This window comes from Anabrus simplex, chromosome 7, assembly GCF_040414725.1.
Source record: "Anabrus simplex isolate iqAnaSimp1 chromosome 7, ASM4041472v1, whole genome shotgun sequence".
Taxonomy (NCBI): Eukaryota; Metazoa; Arthropoda; class Insecta; order Orthoptera; family Tettigoniidae; genus Anabrus; species Anabrus simplex.
The window spans coordinates 80,266,317-80,287,304 of NC_090271.1; the positions used below are offsets into that span (position 1 = coordinate 80,266,317).

Below are 20,988 nucleotides of genomic sequence, written 5' to 3' on the forward strand. Positions count from 1 at the left end.
AGTTGGTCTCTAATTGGACATTATAAATTTTCCAGCTAACTCATTCCTCGCTGGCACCATTTTGCCACAGTGTGCTAAGTTGGGCTCATCAGTTGGTACACTATGTGATCAAAAGTATCCGGACACCTGGCTGAACATGACGTACAAGTTCGTGGCGCCCTCCATCGGTGATGCTGGAATTCAATATGGTGTTGGCCCACCCTTAGCCTTGATGACAGCTTCCACTCTTGCAGGCGCTGGAAGGTTGCTTGGAGAATGGCAGCCCATTCTTCACGGAGCGCTACACTGAGGAGAGGTAGCGATGTCGGTCGGTGAGGCCTGGCATGAAGTCGGCGTTCCAAAATATCCCAAAGGTGTTCTGTAGGATTCAGGTTGGGACTCTGTGCAGGCCAGTCTATTACAGGGATGTTATTGTCGTGTAACCACTCCGTCACAGGCCGTGCATTATGAACAGGTGCTCAATCGTGTTGAAAGATGCAATCGCCATCCCCGAAGTGCTCTTAAACAGTGGGAAGCAAGAAAGTGCTTGAAACATCAATGTAGGCCTGTGCTGTGAGAGTGCCACGCAAAACGACGACGGGTGCAAGCCCCCTCCATGTAAATCACGACCACACCATAACACCATTGCCTCCGAATTTTACTGTTGGCACTACACATGCTGGCAGATGACGTTCACCGGGCATTCGCCATACCCACACCCTGCCATCGGATCACCACAGTGTACCGTGATTCGTCACTCCACACAACTTTTTCCACTGTTCAGTCTCCAATGTTTACGCTCCTTACACCAAGCGAGGTGTCGTTTGGCAGTGACCTGCGTGATGTGTGGCTTATGGGCAGCTGCTCGACCATGAAATCCAACTTTTCTCACCTCCCGCTGAACTGTCATAGTACTTGGAGTGGATCCTGATGCAGTTTGGAATTCGTGTGTGATGGTCTGGATAGATGCCTGCCTATTACCCTTGACGACACTCTTCAAATGTCGGTGGTCTCTGTCAGTCAACAGATGAGTCGGCCTGTCCGCTTTCGTGCTGTACGTGTCCTTTTACGTTTCCACTTCACTATCACATCAGAAACAGTGGACCGAGGGGTGTTTAGGAGTGTGGAAACCTCACGTACAGACTTCTGACACAAGTGACACCCAATCACCTGACCACATTCGAAGTCCGTGAGTTCCGTGAAGCGCCCCATTCTGTCCTCTCACGATGTCGAATGACTACTGAGGTCGCTGCTATGGAGTACCTGGCAGTAGGTGGTGGCACAATGCATCCAAGATGAAAAACGGATGTTTTTGGGGGTGTCTGGATACTTTTGATCACATAGTGTATATAGAACACTTACCAAGACTTACCAATGCACTATGAGAGACAAGACAAAGTGCACTGGCACTGCCGGTGGCTCCAAGTAGCTTATGCAGTGGCCTCCACAGTACGCACTCGCCATGCGTCTTGGTAGGTATGCTGTTTACCAACTGATGAGCCCAACTTAGTATACTGGGGTGAAATGCTGGAAACCAGGAATGAATTAGCTGGAAAATTTATAATGTCCAATAACAGACCAACTATGTTGGTTTTATAAATTTACTAATTTGAGACAAATATTTCAAGTACCCTATGGGAATCAACATCTATATCGTATGAAGGATGTGTGTGGGAATGAGTGTGTATCATGCTGTACAGTGTTCAAATGATATTGGGAATTTCATCATGGATGAGTAAGGATGAACCGACCGACCGACCAATCAGTCAATCAATCAACACAGATCTGCATTTAGGGCAGTCACCCAGGTGGCAGACTCCCTATCTGTTGTTTCCCTAGCCTTTTCTTAAATGATTGCAAAGAAATTGGAAATTTATTGAACATCTCCCTTCGTAAGTTATTCCAATCCCCAACTCCCCTTCCTATAAATGAATATTTGTCCCAATTTGTGCTCTTGAATCCCAACTTTATCTTCATATTGTGGTCTTTCCTACTTTTGAAGACACCACTCAAACTTATTCATCTACCAATGCCATTCCACGCCATCTCTCCAATGACAGCTAAGAACATACCACTTATTCAAGGTTATAAACTTCATTATTGGTTCCGTATTGAATTAAGGTTACATATAATATACAAAGTTTATTCCACCTACTCAATGCTGTACAGTAATTGCAATGTTTATAAATATATTACAATAAATTATCAAGGTACTAGTTTCGACCCTATATGGGTCACTGATAAGTACAACATTTATTTTATCTATAACAGTTCATCAATCCACCATTTTATATGTACATTATCACATCACATACACAGTTCATTCTTTTAAATCTTTTTTTCACAATGTAATTCTGTCTTAGGACTTCAGCAAATCCATAAGTGTATCTTAGTTAGGCTGATGATGACCAATATAGGGTCGAAACTAGTACCTTGATAATTTATTGTAATGTATTTATAAACATTGCAATCACTGTACAGTATTCAGTAGGTTGAATAAACTCTGTATATTATACATACCACTTAGTCAAGCAGCTAGTCTTCTTTCTCCCGCGTCTTCTCAGCCCAAACTTTGCAACATTTTTGTATTGCTGCTCTTTTGCAAGTGACTATTCTTATTTTAAAAACCCGTATTGAAGATCAAATGAAAGTAAAAACAACAAATTTATTATTCCACTATTCCACCTATTCAATACTCAACTAGATAACAATATTAGGATATCACCTTATTTTACTGCTCATCTGTGTTTATGATCAGATAGATTGCCAGCTGATTGGATTGCTGAGAGTATTCTTGACTGCAGAAGTTCCTCTAAGCCCCAGATTTCCCATTGCTTATTAAAACTAGTCAAGCTATTTTCCAGCGAATACTGAAAACCCCTGGTAGTTTTACAATTTCGGCAGCTACTGTGGACAGAATTCTGTTACCACTTTTGATATCTCTGCTCGAATGCCATCTGGTCCTGGGGCCTTTTTATTTCTAAGGAAAACTAACTGCTCTCATCAATTCTTCTAATGGTGGTAAATCATCTATGTCCTTTTTGTCCTTATCATCAATCCTCCCAGGATGATCTGGGAATAGTGTGTTCACTGTATCCTTTGCAGTTTTTGAGCCCATAATAGATTTGAGATTTGAGTCAAAGGGATATGTCAACAAACTCATTGCTTAGTTTGAAGAAATCATATTTCAACTGTCAACATTAAGTTTGAGTGTCCCTTTTGACCCAGGATCTATTCATACAGATTTTTAAATTTTTGAACAAGATAATTGTAAAGTAGGATTACAACAAGTTTTCAACATATGTCAATTCAAGTGTGTAACAATTAATACCTATAATAAGAAATGGTATAACATGAGCTGAAGAGGATGAACACAATAATTCTTTAGCCTGATCTCATAAAATGTTTTGAAAGTGTAATATAGTCATTTTTTCAAGTTTATAATAAGTGACAATAATTCTTCAGGATTTTAGTAAAACATTTTAAGCAAACAACAAACATTTATACCATAATAGTTTTAATTGAATGTGAATAACTGTTATACTTAGATCACAACCATTTGACACAATATACAAGAAAATTGCATTTAACCACATTCTTAAAAATTGTATTAATTTTAAGCTTGCTAATGACAAATCAGTTCATATAACTTTTAGGTCAATTCCTAATTAGCCTTAAGATTCTAAAGTGGCTGAAATGTTCAGAAAATGAGCGAAACATGTACCATGTTTTAATAATTTAGCAATAAAATAAGGATGATATTCTAATTTTGTAAGCTAGTTGAGTATTGAATAGGTGGAATAATAAATTTGTTTTCACTTTATTTTTACACCACTCTTTCGTCGGAAATCATCCGGAACAAATCAAGCTGCTTTTCTTTGGATTTTTTTTCCAGTTCATGAATCAAGTAATCATGGTGAGGGTCCCATACATTGGAACTATACTCTAGATGGGGTCTTCAAAATCGAGAAGCTACTACGTAACTGTGTGTGACGTGGGAGGGTAAGCAACTGGAGCACTGTTTTACACCAAGGTACCTGGGTGTCACCTTAGATCGGACCTTAACATACAAGAAACACTGTGTTAACTCAGGACAGAAAGTCTCAGCCCGAAATAACATCCTCCGGAAACATGGCTCAAGCAAATGGGGAGCCCATCCAACTGTGTTAAATACCTCAGCTATTGCTCTGAGTTTCTCTTCGGCTGAGTATGCATGTCCTGTCTGATTCAGCTCAGCCCATATGAAGCGGGTGGATACAGCCTGTAACTGTAGATTTCAGACTCAGCACGTACACAAATAAATAAAATAATAATAATAATAATAATAATAATAATAATAATAATAATAATAATAATAATAATAATAATAATAATAATAAAAATAATAATAATAATAATAATAATAATGTGAATATAATAATAATGGTTGACATAAAATGTGAATAAAGAAATAGTAAATAATATAGACACTTAATAATATGAATAAGGAAATAGTATAATGGCGCAGTGACAGTGAATTCACATCAGAACATGGAAACGTGAAGAGTATCTTTCGATACGCAATATTTAAATCAAATACAAGGGTACACTTACAGGCCTAAAAATGACAACTAAGAGAGGAGAGTGGAATGTGCGGGGGGCCCTATGAGGTCCATGGTAAGGTATGGCATTATGGGGGAGAAAAGACTTACAATCACCACCTCGAAACTCATCATATTAACATAATCAAAACCAATATTACAAGAAAGATGATGACATAGCAATAGATACTCAATTCACAAGTGAAGGGAGTTTTAAAGACATTAACAAATACAGTTCCACGACAAGGAATCAAGACCTACTTAAGTAACTTAGAGAAAAATAGTTTAAAACAAAAGTAAGTGAAAGAACTGAAATTACGGCAACGGAAATCTAGGGCAAACTCGGACACGTTAAATTAAAAACTTTAAAAATTACATTAAGCAAGGAAATACCGAAATGCAAAAGGAATAAAATCAAATCAAACAAAATTAGAAAACATAGAGAATGATAAAATTTACACTGAAATAACACCAAATAAAACTGGAGTTCCCGAGGGAAGCCCTCGAGCACACGCGCTTGCTAGGGCGGTCGGATGTAAATGACGCCAAGCACATGCATCATTTTTCCGAAGCCGGCAAAAAGTCCAGAAATGGCCTGCTCACAACCGACCAATGGGAAACAATTTCCCCTAGATTCCCTATCTTTTCGCTAATAGGAAATCTCGTTATTCTAGCGAATGAAATTGCATGACCATATATGGTCATATTAAAATAGTTAGCAACTTCTTGAGATTTCCTATTGCGACACCTATTTCAACAGCAATAACCGCACATGAGGTATAGGATGTTTCACAACTAAAGCACCTTTACATTTTCATCAAATTACAATTGTGACATACAGTTTCAAATAATTCTTCAAAAAATTCTTCAAGTTAAAACGTCCCAAGTGTCTTTATAAATGCTTGCTGACATTAATTTAAATTATCAATTACATAAAATTTACATTACAAAAAAATTCACTTCAGAACAATTCTTGTATCTTGCAAAGTTCATTTACAGTTCCATACTATCTTGATGTTTCCCCAAAAAAATTATTACAATTTTAAAAATATTCCAGCAGAGTCCAGAGTTACAACCAAAAATGAAATCCTTCAGACACGTTAAATAAAAAAAACTTTAAAATTATATTTCCCATAGTTGTAGTTCTCCGTCTCACCACATATTACACAGCCCATAATGAAACACGCAGAATAGTTACCGGGTGTCTGAAACCTACTCCCACTGACAAACTTTACTGCTTGGCTGGTATTAGTCCTCCAGACATTTGGCGAGAAATGCTTGCAAGGCAAAAGACGTCAAAGGTGGATTTCACAAACACCTACCCATTATTTTGACAATGACCTCCACCCAGAAGACTGAAGTCCAGGAAAAGTTACCTCATTGTCTCCAAGGTTCTGGACAAACCAACAAGAACAGCACATTGTGATATGTGGCAAGCAAAAAAGGAACATCTTTCTGACTGGATGATGCCTTGTGAATCTCCACCTCCTGTTCATCATTTGGAATGGACAACCTGGAAGGCACTGAATCGATTGAGGATTGGAGTAGGTAAATCCAACTATAACTTAAAAAAATGGGGTTATTTGAAAGATCAGTCAGACTTCTGCAATTGTGGGGAACAACAAACTTCCCAACACCTTTATGACTGTCAGTCCTGCCCTGTTCATTATACACTTCAAGACTTGACTCAAGCCACTGAAGAGGGAATTTCTGTTGCCCATTTCTGGGCAGACTTCATGTGAAATATGTTTGTGACATAAGATGGTGTGCTTTTTTTGCTTTATGTCGCACCGACACAGATATGTCTTATGGCGATGATGGGAAAGGAAAGGTCTAGGAATTGGAAGCAGCCATGGCCTTAATTAAGGTACAGCCCCGGCATTTGCCTGGTGTGAAAATGGGAAACCACAGAAAACCATCTTCAGGGCTGCCGACAGTGGAGCTCGAACCCTCTATCTCTTGATTACTGGATACTGGCCGCTCTTAAGCAACTGCAGCTATCGAGCACGGTGACATAACAAGTACTTTGTTTTGTTTGTATATAATACCTTATTTATATTTTAAGTTCTGTTTTAAACACTCTGACACAAAAACAAAAACCAGAGACTTATATGCCCTCTCCTTTACATCCTTACTACAACCCCTAAATACTCTCATAACCATGTGCAAAGATCTGTACCCTTTATTCACAATCACATTTATGAAATTACCCCAATGAAAATCTTTTCTTATATTAACACCTAGGTACTTACAGTGATCCCCAAAAGGAACTTTCACCACATCAGCACAGTAATAAAAACTGAGAGGACTTTCCCTATTGGTGAAACTCACAATCTGACTTATAACTCTATCTATCATTATACCATTGCCTACTGTCCATCTCACAGAATTATCAAGGTCAATTTTTTTCTCACAATCTTGTAACTTATTTATTACTCTATACAGAATAACATCATCCGCTAAAAGCCTTATCTCTGATTCCACTTCTTTACTCATATCATTTATTGTCCAATAATAATGCCTTGAGGAATTCCCCTCTTAATTATTACAGGGTCAGATAAAGCTTTGCCTACTCTAATTCTCTGAGTTCTATTTTCTAGAAATATAGCCACCCATTCAGTCACTCTTTTGTCTAGTCCAATATATTGCACTCATTTTTGCCAGTAGTCTCCCATGATCTACGCTATCAAATGCCTTCGATAGGTCAATCCTGAAACAGTCCATTTCACCTCCTGAATCCGCGACAGCTGCTATATCTTGCTGGAATCCTACAAGTTGAGCTTCAGTGGAATAACCTTTCCTAAACCCGAACTGCAATCTATCGAACCAGTTATTAATTTTGCAAACATGTCTAATATAATGAAAGAATGCTTTTCCAAAGCTTACATGCAATGCATGTCAAACTAACTGGCCTGTAATTTTTTCAGTGTTATGTTTATCACCCTTTCCTTTATACACACAGGCTACTATAGTAACTCTCCCTTCATTTGGTACTGTATATCTCCTTCATGCAAACAATAATCAAATAAGTATTTCAGATATGGTACTATCTTTAGTATATCCGCTGAAAGTTTATCAATTCCAGCTGTTTTCCTAGTTTTCAACTTTTGTATCTTATTGTATCATTGTGTGTTGTATCTGTAAAGCCATACACTACATAAATAAATGTATCTTATTGTAAATGTTGTTGTTGTCATAGGTAAATTTTAATACTTCTTTAGTATTAGTCACCTCCTCTGCCTGCACATTATCCTGGTAACCAACAATCTTTACATACTGCTGACTGAATACTTCTGCATTTTGAAGATCCTCGCATACACACTCTCCTTGTTCATTAATGATTCCTGGAATGTCCTTCTTGGAACCAGTTTCTGCCTTAAAGTACCTATACATACCCTTCCATTTTTCACTAAAATGTGTATGACCACCAATTATTCTTGCCATCATTTCATCCTTAGGTGACTTCTTTGCTAGATTCAATTTCCTAGTAAGTTCTATCAATTTCTCCTTACTTCCACAGCCATTTCTAATGATTTCTTTCTAACCTGCACCTCCTTCTTAGTCTCTTTACTTATCTGTTATAATACAGTGGGTCTTTACCATTCCTTACCACCTTTAAAGGTACAAAACTTTTTTCACATTCCTCAACAATTGCTTTCAACCCACTCCAGAGTCTGTTTACATTTTTACTTACTGTTTTCCACTAATCACAGTTACCTTTTAAAAACTCCCTCAAGCCTTTTTTTTTAATCAGCTATATGGTACTGCCTAATAGTCCTACTTTTAAGACCTTCCTTTCTAACACAATTATTTTTAACTACTACAAAAACAGCTTAATGATCACTAATACCATCTATTACTTTGGTTTCTCTATAGAATTCATCTGGTTTTACCAGCACCACATCCTGAATATTCTTCCCTCTAGTTGATTCCATCACTTTCGGAATCAGCTTTCCTTCTCATATTAAGTGGCTATAGCTAACCTACCAGTTGATGAACAAGTTACTCTATGAAGGTCGATCAAATATAAAACGGGATTTTTGTTCCTGAACATCAACAGTTGGTAGGACTGGCCCCGTGCTTCTGCTATGCTTAGGCAGGACAGTTAGGAGTGGGAAGAGCATGCTGTTAGATATTTCCCGCCGTTTAGTCAGTAACGCTCACGATGTTGGAGCAACAGGTGCACACCTCCACTTCGCAAAGCATAATTATAGAATTTCTTGCTCGTGAAGGAGTTACAGCAGCGGAAATTTGCCAGAGATTGACTGCCCAGTTTGGTGATCAAACACTGTCAAGGACGCGTGTGTTTGCCTGGCATAAAAAGTTCAAGAAAGGACGAGAACATGTGGAAAATCAACAACACGATCACCGTCCACGGATCAGCATTACAGACAAAAACATTTGTGTGGTTAAAAACATTACTAATGACGATCGATGAGCGAGAGTATCAGAAATCGCAGAACAAGTCGGAATCAGTTATGGGAGCTGTCAAGCAATCATCACAAACAACCTACAGTTCCGTAAAGTGTGTTCCAGATGGATCCCTCCCCTTGCAGCTCTAACTGTCCCCAAGCAACAGGAAATGCACTGGACTACACTTGATTATCCTCCTTACAGCCCCGACTTATTGCCCTGTGATTTCCATTTGTTCGGACCGCTTAAAGAAGCTCTAGGAGGGCAACGATTTGAATATGACGAGAGTGTGGAAGACTTCGTGCGCAACTGGCTGGTGACATGATCCTGTTCTTTTTATGGTGAAGGTATCAAAAAGCAACCCATACGCTGGGATAAGTGCATTTCCAAAGCAGGAAACTATGTGGAAAAAAAAATTGTAATTGCCTTTTGTTTTTCAATACATGCATTTAAATAAAATGATAAAATCCTGCTTATATTTGATCCCCCCTCGTAGATATGAAGTTAGTAGAACATTATCCAGCATGATAGAACATAATGCAGAGAACCATAAGGAGCTGAATAAGAATATTAAATTATTGAAGAAGATAGATAATAATATTGTTGTGACAAAAGCTGATAAAGGTAATACTATTGTGCTCATAGAAAGACAAGATTATATTGAAAAGACTTATAATTTTCTAACAAGCAATAATTTTGAACTGGCAAAAACAAAAGATCCCACGTCATCTATGCAGAAAAAACTTAAAGGAATTCTCAATAACATAACTTTTTTATTAGACTAACTGTCTAAGTAACATGAGCCCAGAGATACCTACTTTAAGGGCACTACCAAAAATTCATAAACAATAAATTTCCATTAGACCAACAGTTTTAGAAATAGTCTGGTATATAAGACGGCCATATTTATACAAAGATATTTAAAACAACACTATAAATTTAATAGCCAAACCCACCTAACTAACACTATTGACTTTTATAACAAAATCAAAAACACTGAACTAAGAAACTACTACATGATACATAGTTTGGATATCAAAGATATGTACTCCAACATTCCTATTGTAGATACTATAAAAATAGTAAGAAAGAATTTAATGCGTCACAGCAAATTAAGTAAGGTGGAAGTTAAAGAATTTTTAACATTACTACAATTTCCTTTGGAAAATAACTATTTTGTTTTTGACAACAAAATTTACAAACAATCTAAAGGCCTAGCAATGGGTTCGCTGGCTTCAGGTATTTTAGCGAACATATTCATGGATTACATGGAATATAATAAAATAGTGGATGAAATAGATGGATTGAATACATGGTTGTTATTATCGATGAACAAAACGTTAAACCTGATGGTCTATTAGAGTATTTAAATACTTCGGATAAACAAGTACATTTTACAATGGAATCTGAGAAAGACAGAACTTTTGAGTTATTTAGATTTAACAATTACTAGAAATTCTGGTCATTTTGATTTTCAAATTTTCAGAAAAGCTGCTCAAACAGATACTATTACCAGAAATGACTCCAATCATCCAGGTCAACATAAAAAGGCAACATCTTCAGCTTGCTCGTAACAACAGATTCTCCAGAAAATTTATTAATAGAATGATAAATAACATTGAACCAAAAACAACTTTAGTTAAAGATCAAAAGGGGAAAAAGAAATTTCCAATTCTAACTTTTCGAAATAAGCACTCTTATCAACTGGCTAAAATTGTCAGGAAAAGAACATCAATGTCGCATACAGAACTGATAATACACTGAAGAAAATGGAAATTGCAACACCCAGAAGGAGTGGTGCTACATTGCTGCAATTGAACATGCAGGACGAGTGTTAGGTTGTGATTCGATGATTACACTTTCAGGTCCCTCTGACCGCAAGTTTCAACAACAATCAATACAGGATGTGCCCACCACGAGCTGCAATACATTGATGAATTCGTCGAGGCATGGAGTCAATAAGGCCCTGGATCGCTTCCTGAGGAATTGTGGCCCATCATGCTTGCTGCACTGCACGGGTCAGTTGTTCCAGAGTTGTGGGTGGCTGAGGACGGTTGGCCAGTTGTCGACTCATCATGTACCACACATGCTCAATAAGACTGAGGTCCGGGGATCTGGCGGGCCATTCTAAGGTTGTGATGTTGTGGAGAGCTTCTCTGGAGATGCATGCAGTGTGAACCCGGGCATTGTCCTGCTGAAACATCCCATTAGCAATGTTCGCCATCATAGGAACAACTACTGGATTGAGTACCCTATCAACGTACTGTCGAGCGGTCATAGTGCCCTCAACAAGCACTAATTGTGATTTCACATTAAAGCCAATAGCTCCCCAGACCATAATGCTTGGTGTTGGCCCTGTGTGCCTCTCGACAATAAGATCTGGGCAGCCCCTCTCCCCGGTACGTTGGCGCACACGATTCCGACGATCACCGCGGGCAAGACAGAAGCGCGATTCATCACTAAAGACGACCCTATGCCATTTGTCGACCCACGTCGTTCTTTCTCGACATCAGGCCAGCCTTACACGTCGCTGTTGTGGGGTCAATGGAACACCTTCTGCAGGGACACGGGCTCATAAGCCAGCTGCACGCAGGCGATTACCAACTGTTTGTTGTGTAACGTGCGGTGCCACAGCTGCTTGAATTTGCGCTGCTGTTGCATGGGGTTCCATCCGGCCCATCCGAATGATGCGGCGATCCTCTCTCACAGTTGTCTGTCATGCTGGGCCTGTGCCAGGTCTACGAGTATGGGTACCTTCATTTGACCAATGCTGCCATACACGTTTTACCGTAGATGCCTGTCGGCCAACATGTGCAGCGACAGTCCTTAGTGATAATCCAGCCTCACACAGCCCAATTATCCGAGCCCTTCTCTGTCATCGAGGCATGTTTGATGGGGAACACTTCACTGCACAGACTGCAAGTCAACTACGCTACACCAGAGTCCGTATTCTGGAGTTGATTCCTCCGCGACCAATCACGTGGGGAGACCTGTAGCTACAATCCAATGGGTCTGAAACTTTGATCGTTTACATACCTACATGGCATTGTTCCATATCTTGAAAATCAACACAAACGACCAATGCCTTCATGGTGTTGCAATTTCCATTTTCTTAAGTGTAATACTAATAAGATAATTTTCAATTCAGATAAAGCAGGGAATAAATGTATATTTAATAAGTCAGGAATTTACAAACTGACATGCCAAATGTGTAGGCAATGATACATAGAACAGTCTGGAAGAAGTTTGTCTACAAGGTACAAAGAACATGTTAATGCAGTCAAACATAAAAGATATTCAGCAATGGGAGAACATATGGTTGAAAGGAATCATAAAGTTACAGACATTTCTAATGATATGGAATTAATCCATTCAGCCAAAATGGGAAAATTCATGAATGTTTTAGAAAGTTTAGAAATTTATCTTGCTCAAAAAAAAGACCTTGAATCAAGTTTAAATGAAAGAAGTACAGAAGAATACCCATTGTATAAACTAGTGTTTGATCATTTAAGGAAGAAAAAGAAGAAGAAAAAACTTGAAAGTCTTAAATGTATTTAGATATTCTCATTCAATTCATCAAAATATTAAAATTTTATGTAATGATAATTTGCATAATATTTCACTAGTTTGTTTATTCACTGATAGGGTGAATTAGGATACAATACTTTTTTAAATTGTGAGCAAAGCAAAAGATAGAATGATATTGTTTTTGTTCCTTGATTTGATTTGATTTCACTGATGAAGGGAATGCATATTGTTCCTGAAACATGTGATAGAAGAGATAACTTCCAATCATTAAAAGTGTATTGACAAGGTGGACCCAACATACACTATTTTAAATAGTCTCTTTAATAGATGCTTTCTGTCATTCACATTACCTTCCCAATTGATATTTGGTAAATTGAGATTACCCGCTACAATCACATTCCTTTCGATATCGTTACCCACATAGCTGATTATTTTATCAAATAACTAGCTGATGAACCCGTGCTTCGCTACGGAATTCTAAGAAAGACTGTCTTTGTGGTTTTCCTAACTACAGTACCGAGATCGATAGCTGCAGTCGCTTAAGTGCGGCAGTATCCAGTAGTCGGGAGATAGTGGGTTTGGCAGTCCTGAAGATGGTTTTCCATGGTTTCCCATTTTCACACCAGGCAAATGCTGGGGCTGTACTTTAATTAAGGCCACGGCCGCTTCCTTTCCACTCCTAGCCCTTTCCTATCCCATCGTCGCTATAATACCTATCTGTGTCAGCGCGACGTAAAGCAAATTTTAAAAAGCTCGGTTTACAGCAGTAATCCAATCTATCGGACATGACTGGCAACAGAAAACAAAGCACATCACAACAAACAATGGTCAATGTAATGTTATTGTTGTTCAATGTTAAGGGCTTTCTGTATTGTAGGCCTTCACATTTATTTTTCTTTTGACTCTGTGATATTAGGGCATTTTACAAAATTATTTATAGTGTAGACTGTAGTTTCTTATTCCCTGACTTTACATAACGATTTTCATTAAATTCTGTCTACCCATTTTCTCATGACTTGGTGCTGATATGGACTCAGCAACAAAAATCCAAATTAATGAATATCTCTGTTATGATAGCCGGTATGGTAAAAATGTATAAGAAATAAATTTAACACTACCTATGTATATAACTTTGGTAATGTAGTATTTGTCGATAGGACCACTAATAACATGAATACTGTACTTGAGAATTAAATTTTAGGCCATCCCCTAAACTACCGTTACACTCAGTGTGAATAAAATTATTTATGTCCTAGATTGTAACGACTTATTTCCCAAGTTTGCATACCGATTTTCATTAAGATAGGACCACTAATAACATAAAAATTTGAGAATTTCAATTTAGGCCTTCCCTTAAACTACCATTTCTTTCAGCGTCAATAAGATTATTTATGACCTAGATTGTAGTGACTTATTTGCCGACTTTGAATACTGATTTTCATTAAGATAGGACCAATAATAACCTAAATATTTGAGAATTAAATTTTAGGCCTTCACCTGAACTACCATTTCTCTCAGTGTGAATAAGATTATTTATTGCCTAGATTGTAGCGACTTATTTCCCAACTTTACATACCGATTTTCATTAAATTCTCTTCAGCCGTTTTCTCGTGATGCGTGTAGATACATACATACATACAGACAGACATACAGACAGACAGACAGACAGACAGACAGACAGACAGACAGACAGACAGACAGACAGAGAGACAGAGAGACAGACAGACAGACAGACAGACAGACAGACAGACAGACAGACAGACAGACAGACAGACAGACAGACAGACAGACAGACAGACAGACAGACAGACAGACATCATGGAAAATTAAAAAGTGCATATCCTTGCTACTATGGACACGATCAATACAGAAATGCCATCCTTTTTAAATTCTGAGCAATGTACAGACAAAACTCTTATTTTATTTATATAGATCATGAATCAAAGTCAGCGCTACCATTTCCCGATCTGTACACTTCAAAGATGTCAAGTTGCCTATTATCTTTAGAGGTGAGCCTTAAACCTAGAATTTCATGTTTGTCATCTTTAACTTTTTCGTAGCTTACAAATTATTCTTTCACCAGAATGAATACTCCCCCTCCTACCATTCCTATCCTATCTCTATGGATACACACTCCAGTTCCATGAGAAAATTTCTGCATCCATTACATCATTTCTCAGCCATGATTCAACTCCTATTACAAAATCCGGTAAGTATATATCTACTAAATTACTTAATTCTACTCCTTTCTTTACAATACTTCTACAGTTTAATACTAACATTTTTATGTCATTCCTACTTGACTTCCAGATCCCTGTACCCTTATTACTGCTCCCTAGACCACCCCACCTCACTGAATGCACCTCCCTAAAACCCTTCTAAACAAATTTCCTAACTTATACTTCATTGCGGTTTAAGTGAAGGCCATCTGAGCGCAGATCCCTATCTTGTACCCACCCACTAGATCTAGAAATCTCACTCCCAGTTTCCCCACATATCCACTCCATAGTCTCATTTAAATCCCCAATCACTTTCCAGTCAGTATTCCTCCTACATAGTATTCCACTGTTAACAATCTCCGCTTCCTTAAACTTCACCCTGCTGAATTTACCGCATCCCACATATCCCCAACTATGTTGGTACCGGTACTTATACCTGCTTGACTTACGTTGTTGGTACCAATGTGAAACACTACCACCTTCTCCTTTCCCTCCTCCTCCTCCTCCTCCTCCTCTTTTACTTTCCTCAACATCTGCATTAACCTAATTACTGAATAACACTCTACCCTAGTTCCCTTTCTCCACATACTTTCCCCACATGTCTAACAATGGAATCCCCCATGACCAGAGCCTCAACCCTACCCACCTCATTTGATCCCCTCCCCTCCTGGTCAGCCCTTTCTTTCCTCACTGCTGCAGAAGCTACTTCCTTCTCCCTTTTCTCTCTCCCATGACCCTGTTCCAATTGTCTTTTCCTATCCTCAACTTTACATTTCCCTTTCCTACCATTTCTCCTATTTCCACACTTCTCAGCAACAGTTCCCTGTTCCCCATATTCCCTCTGTTGTTCTACCTGCAGTGACTCCTACCAATTTCTTACAGACACCTTTCCTCAATTCTGATCCTGAATAGAGCCCTTAGCCTGCAATCTCCTTCCCCTTAAAACATTAGACCGCCCTTTCCTTCCTGTCCCTCTTTTAGACCTAGTGTATCCTATACATTGTTTGAGGGAGGCCTACTTTCCTTCCTGTGTTCTGAGAGAATCCTAATTATCTCCCTCAAACTCTCCGACTCCTCCCTCATACTTCTTAATGCCTGGCCACACCCACAGTTCCCACACTTGCACTCCTTAGCCATTCTTTATGGAAAAGTGAAAAGAAAAGGAAAAAATAACTTCTACTGTGCAAAAAAAAAAAAAAAAATGAAAGGAAAGGAAAGGAAATAAACAGTACACAAAAATTACATGACAATAAAGTAATGAATACACTACTAGACTACTTTGTTGTACTAAATTTTTATCCTACAACACCCTAACAGGATGAAAACTGTCGTTAATTCTTCTTCATGTGCCATGTCCTCACAGAACGTTGGCAATCAGTAGCATGATCTGTTGTTTGTTCATAGCTGTTCTGAACAGAGTAAGCTTTATAACCCCAAACCACTGGCTCAAGTTGCCGAGCCATGATGTCCTACTTCTCCCCGGACCACGTTTTCCATTAATTTTCCCTTGGAATATTACTTGCAGAAGGTGGTATTTACTGTTCCGCATCATATGACGAAAATATTCTAGCTTCCTTCTCTTGATGGTAGTGAGAATTTCTGGTTCTTTGTTCATACGGTGCAAAACAGTCTACATTGGTCGTTTTAGCTGTCCAAGGTATCTTCAGCATCCTTCGGTACATCCACATTTCAAATGCTTGCAACTTCTTGCACATGGTCTCAGTTAGTGTCCATGCCTCAACGCCGTATAACAGAATGCTGAAAACGTAGCACCAGAGTAGTCGTGTCCGTAGTGTAATCGAAAGGTCACGGCTTGTCAAAAGTTTTCTAAGTCTCTGAAAAGAAGTTCTGGCATGCTCAATTCTGCATCGGATCTCGTGAGTAAGGTCCCAGTCATCACTGATGTGACATCCCAGGTATTTAATTACTGAATACCAAAAGGAATACTCATGAATTACACAATTCTAAACTGCAGTTAAGCCTATCCTAATTACAACAACAACATTCTAGTAAGAGTTTCTACAAATAATTCTACTATGCTACACAAATATTTCACAGTAATCGAATAAGCACACTAATTTCTAATAAGATATTACAATACACTGCAATAATTCTCAACTACGTTCAGGTGTATATTAATTACAATAGGTTATTACTAAGCACAAACAGAAATGGAAATTGCAATTCAAGTTTGAAATTCGCAAAAACTACTCAAAGTTCAGCAGGCAGCCTTGTGAGAAAATGAAAAAAAAGAAAGAACAACTATCAACTGTTGAGTCCGAGAAGCCATTGAAGAATGGTTCCAATGCCAACCACAGACGTTGTTCAGTTGGATTATCCGTCATCAAGTGGACCAACAAGACTACTATATTTAGGCAAATACACATCACATTTTACTTCCTGTATGTTCATGTATTCCAAACAATAACTCATTACAGAAACCAACAACAGTTTCAGTTTCATTTGAGAAATCCTTATAGAGAGATAGGAACATCGAAAAAAACACCTAATAGGCTATGTCCAGTGACAGGTCAGTATGGAAGAGGTCAATCTCTCTATCTTGCTACAATGCTGTTTTCAAAGAGATGGGTTTCTTTTCATCAATCCCATTTCTTTTATATCCATTTCTTCTCAGACCCCAAAGAGTTTGTTTTTGCTTCCTACCTTCATCAAGAGGGCAGCTTCAATGCTCACTGAGGGGCAATCTGGACAGATCTTCAGTGTTCTTCTACTGCCCCCCACCCACAGGGGGTTCTCCTTCTATGCAGTTATCTATATTATCCTTTTTAGGTATGCATACAGTGCTTGTTAGATTAACTAGTATTTTTATATGGAATGTCAATTATTTTGAAATATTGTACAAGTATTGACAACCAATACTATGCATACTCACACATCTATCATTTTAAATTTCATTACAATTCTGAAATGTAACTGAAATAAACACTTATAAAAATAGATTGAGATCTAATGGAAATGATCAGATTATGGAGATAATTTGAGTAATACCATTATATGTACAATATACAATTGAATCTCAATATCCACCTATGTGCCTTCTTAAATACATGTCCCCCTGTGGGTGGGGCAGTAGAATAACACCCACAGTATCCCCTGCTTGTCGTAAGAGGTGACTGAAAGGGGCCGCAGGGCCTCTTAACTTGCGAGCGTGGTTTGGCAAACATAGGGCCCTCAGCTGAGTTCTAGCATTGCTTCCACTTACTTCTGTCAGGCTCCTCACTTTCATCTATCCCATCCGACCTCCCTCGGTCAACTGTTGTTCTTTTTTGACCCCAACGGTATTAGAGCATTGCAAGAAATCAGCTTCATTTTCCATATCAAATCCTATTTACAAAGACTTAATAACAATAAAAATCTTCCACCTTTTTGATACTTATATTTGCATTTTTGGCAAATTAATTAATCATACATAGTACATGATTTGTTCTTTTTTAGAACATCTTCAGCTGTTTAACATTGCTTAGGTGATTCACTAAGTATTTATCTTCTTAAGAACATTCTAATCAGGTAGCTTATTTTTCTTAAATACTATGTAAATTTAAAATAAATTAAATTAAAGTTAATTAAAACAATGTGGTTGGTTGAATGTGGTAGTGAAATGAGAAGGAGATGGATCTACTTATAGTTAGCCTATTTAAAAAAATTATTTCTATTCATTTGAACAGAATTTTTAAAATTGTTTCCAGCACTTTTATCACTAAAATATTCCGCTTGTCTTCTAATGAAAAGTTTTTGAAAAAAGTTTTCCTTTTTCACTGTTCTAAATGTTGCTATGTATTCACTGCATTCACTCTGTAAATTTAAAACAAATAGCAGCCACCTTGGAGGGAGTAAATGGAATGGCTTCTGGGCTTCTGCTAAGTCACCTGCATACACCCCTGCATCAGTGGGTAGGGTCTGATACATCCTACTCTGATGAGTCTAGTGTCAGACCTAAGATGAAACGCTGGTTAATAGAGCAAACGCCTGAAAAGCCTTACATCTGATCTGTTTTTTGAGATGCTCTATTGGTGGAAAAATATCTAATTCCCTTTATGGGAACTTAGAATTTCCATTCAAAAGGGAACGTAGTTCCCTGAGTAACAGTACACTTTTAATTTACGTACCCTTGATAAGTCCACTGTCGCACATAAAGCGGATGACGAGATCAGCAGTAGTCACGTCATCGGTTAGTATGCGTTCGAGTGTTTCCTGCAGGCCGAGGCTCCGTTTTAGGCCAGAGAGATCGGCGCACTCTGTGAGGATGTGGGCCACGGTGAAGTCGGCACCACAAGAACACACTGGGGGGTCTTCCCTCTTTAGGAGATAAGAGTGCGTGGATCATAAATGACCTATCCTCAGCCTGCACAATATTATGGCCTCTCTTCGTGAAAGTCGGAAAGAGGACCGCCACACGGTAGTTGTCTTCTTAATTGCTCTCAGCTTGTTGGGAGTTTGGATAGCTAGCCACTCTGATTTCCAGGACGCCAAGATGGTTCGACATAGCTGAAAACAAATATCCTTAGCAGGTACATTGACTGGTCTTGGAGGTAAAAGTACAGCTTCCTTTGCAGCTTCATCCGCAAGTTCGTTTCCCGCAGTACCAACATGGCTTGGAAGACACGCGAAAGTGATTCTGGTTCCATCATCCCTTAACCTGGCTAGAAGGTCATGTATCTGCTGTACCAGTGGGTGTTGCGAGGAACAGGTTTCAATAGACTGCAGAGAGCTTAACGAATCAGTACAAATAAGAAAGTGGCTTCTTTCGTCACGCAGTGCAAACTGCAGAGCCTCTAAGATGCTAGTTGCTTTACGTCGCACCGACACAGGTAGTCTTATGGCGACGATGGGACAAGGAAGGGCTAGGATTAGGAAGGAAGCGGCCGTGGCCTTGATTAAGGTACAGCCCCAGCATTTGCCTGGTGTGAAAATGGGAAAACACGGAAAACCATTTTCGGGGCTGCCGACAGTGGGGTTCGAACCTACTATCTCCCGAATACTGGATACTGGCCACACTTAAGCGACTGCAGCTATCGAGCTCGGTCCTCTAAGATGGCGTAAAGCTCTGCAGTATACACGCTACAACTTGTAATACATACTTCAGGAAGCAAGATTTTCGTGCTCATATCATCAATGACGAAAGAACAACCAACATCATCTCCGCTTTTAGATCCATCCGTGAAGATATGTCTCGCAGCCGGATATTGGTGAACGAAGTCCTGGAAACACCTCCGATAAACGGAGGAATCTGTGTTCACCTTGGGTCCACGGAGCAGATCTAGACATATATCCGGTCGTGGAACCAACCACGGAGGTACCTCGCTAAGAGTGTGTTCAAGACAACCGCCGATATCAATATTCATTTAATGAGTGTATTAATCAAGGCGGATTTAAATAAACTATTATAAATAGTTATATTATACAAGCTACCAATCCAAAACCCAACCGGCCGTGTGGCATTCGACCAGTTTTGACACCATTGGTGGTATTGGGTACGATAGATGCATTGATAGCTTGGATGTAGCGGCATTTCACAAATTTTGGCAGCGTACGTGAGGAGTAACTTCTGCCTCCTTATCCGTAAAGGTGGAACTCCCACTTCCGCGAGTAGGCTGGGAATAGGGCTAGTACGGAAAGCACCAGTAGCCAAGTTACTCCACTATGGTGAATACTGTCTAAAAGGCTCAGTGTAGATTTTGATGCTGAGCCATAAGGCGCTCTTCCATAGTCAATTCGGGAGAGGACCGTCGCCATGTAAAATTGTAGCAGTACTGCACGGTCAGCCCCCCACGAAGTGCCGCTGAGAAACTTAAGCATGTTAACACGTTCAATGCGGATCACGCGCTGGGTACGTGATGCTACTTTATAAGCAGGTGTGGAGCACGCGCCTAGCGCGTCAGGAAATGGTTGCTAGGAAATGTAAATCACAGGTTTTCCACATGGTAAGCAAGGCTCTAATTGTCATCCCACACATCGTATAAGTCCAGTCTACTAGCAGATTCATCCGTAGCCATATTTGCGCATGTGTATTCCGTTTCCCGCGTATTTCCTCTCCAGAGTTGTTGTCATACGTCATCATTCATTTATGGGATCTTTGAGCAACAAGACCACTTCAATGCGAGCTAAGACACTATATTTTCTGTTTATTAATTCTTCAGGAGAATTATGAGTGGTTACGTTTGAAATTAAATTCCACTACTGCAATATGTTCAGTAAAAGAACTGAACTTGTAATTGTCGTTTATTCTTGCATCATGTATGTGTATAACA

General features: G+C 39.0%; 1 protein-coding gene across 1 annotated transcript in view; it reads right to left on the bottom strand.

The window, feature by feature from the left end:
* The window catches only part of LOC136877704 (succinate dehydrogenase [ubiquinone] flavoprotein subunit, mitochondrial), a 161,724-nt gene that overhangs the window by 135,410 nt on the left and 5,326 nt on the right, over window positions 1-20,988 (bottom strand). The window lies entirely within an intron of this gene.